This window comes from Haplochromis burtoni, unplaced genomic scaffold (assembly GCF_018398535.1).
Source record: "Haplochromis burtoni strain Fernald_Lab_line unplaced genomic scaffold, NCSU_Asbu1 Contig_199, whole genome shotgun sequence".
Lineage (NCBI taxonomy): Eukaryota > Metazoa > Chordata > Actinopteri > Cichliformes > Cichlidae > Haplochromis > Haplochromis burtoni.
The window spans coordinates 1,168,222-1,170,425 of NW_024582560.1; positions in this window are offsets into that span (position 1 = coordinate 1,168,222).

Sequence of the window (2,204 nt, forward strand, 5' to 3'; positions counted from 1 at the left end):
GTGTGTGTGTGTGTGTGTGTGTGTGTGTGTGTGTGTGTGTGTGTGTGTGTTCAGTACATCTGTATATGCACACATACACCTAAAAACAACAAGACGCGCACTCATAGAGCAGCAGCTACCCGTTTCAGGACCAAAGCACAATTTAGTCATTATTTTCAGCACATTGTAAATAACTCAGTCATGTAAAGTAACACAAAAGGGCTAGCAACAAGCTAGGGCTAGCTCTGCATTATATAATAGACGACCATTTTATAATGATGCCAGTATATTTGTATGTTTTTAATGTAATTACCTAGCACAATGATAACTGTAACCACTGGGTGAAATATCAAAATGTCATCCTAACTCGACGGAGTTGAAACTTTAGTCTGACGTGTTTATAAATGTACTTTATATAGAATCTGAGCATTCTTGTATATATTTTTTATTTTTTCCCCCCACGTGTTGTGTTGTTCGTGCTGTGCGTGTGTACAGCAGGCATTTTGGTGAAATGTCCACTATGACTCTGACACCTGTGTAAATGGAATACGAGCTTCTTGAAGAGGCAGAGCATGAATATTAAGTTTTATAAAAAACAAAGCTCTCTAAGCAGACAGCTTCAGTACTTTTTTTTTTCTTTTTTTTTATAGAGTTTGAGTATTTTTCTAACTTTGTGAAATTTTGTACGATGAAACTGTGTGATTATATCAAAATAAAAATGTCTTTAATAAAACTCCTAAAACCAAGAGCGAGAGTGTGTTTGGTTTGTTATTTTACTTGAAGACAAAAAAGAAATTCTCCGAAATTCTCTTTCTTTATATCTCGGTATAGTCGCTGGCAAGCCAGTGCGTGTGATGGAGCAATTTTTGGGTGTGGGGCAATACTAGACTTCCATGCGCAGCTTCCTGTGGGGGAAATGGTGAACATTCCAGGCTTTAACCCCTCTCCCCAATGGCTCGCTGGAATAATATAGAGTCCACACAAACTATGGCAGAGCGGTAAAATACATTCACATGTGAAAACGCTTGGAGGCTATATAGTTTGCCTGCCCTTATATACTTCTATGTTGCCTGTAAATGTATATGTTATCCACAGGTTGTGCTGTTTAACTGTACGCTTCTTTATGTGCCAGCATGTTCTCCTGAGCTGCTGAGGCACGGCGCCCAGAGGGAGACCAGAACTGATTAGTTTAATAAGCTGCAAAATGTGTTTTGTTTATATGACCATGTCAGGAGTAATGCTATTGTGTACCAGCTGCCTTGTGTTATGACTACTACTAAATTACTGTTTCCAGTGTCTTAATTTGCCACAAGACTACACCATACTGTGTGTGTGTGTGTGTGTGTGTGTGTGTGTGTGTGTGTGTGTGTGTGTGTGTGTGTGTTTTACTGTCACCAGAAACTCTGCATTTAAAAATCGGGCATATTTAGATGCTGATGGGATTAATAACAGTGTTAAGGGCTTGAATGTAACAGACGTCTGTTTTCACGTAAATGTTCAGCACTCCAACTTTGAGTTACATTTGCTCTCTATAGAGAATGAACCCAGTTATTTATGGTGGTGATCATCACAGTGTAAAACTAAGGCAGGAATATCAGTCTGTGCAGAAATCATAAGCCATTTTGATACCATTTCATTGGCTTTGCTGCAAATGAAAGTGACAATAAGTGCACTGGAGGGGCAACAAAAAGACCCCCGTCAAGAAAGGGAACAGTTCCTCTTTCTTAAATATTGCAGATTTGTTGACTGCACATCCATGATGAAAATCTCCCATACCAAAGGTGCACAGGCACCTGTCTGCAGCATCCAAATGTGCAGGTTTGACGTGTCACATGATCATGGATGCGCTTTTGCATGCCCTGGTTGTAACAAGTGGTTATTTGACTTACTGTTGCCTTCCTATCAGCTGGAAGCAGCTCTGGCCATTCTCCTCTGACCTCAATGAGGCATTTTTATCCAGAGAATATTTCCTTCTTTATGGGCCATTCTCTGTAAACCCTAGATATGACTATGCAGGAAAATCCCAGTAGATCAGCAGTTTCTGAGATATGTTCCGCCCTGTCTGGCACCGACAACCACGCCACATTCAAAGTCAGTTAAATCACCTTTCTTCCTCATTCTGCTGCTCAGTTTAAACTTCACAGGTCGTCTTGGCCTAAACAAATTGAGTTGCTGCCATGTGATCACTTGATTACATATTTGTATCCGAAAGCAGTTGAATGGGT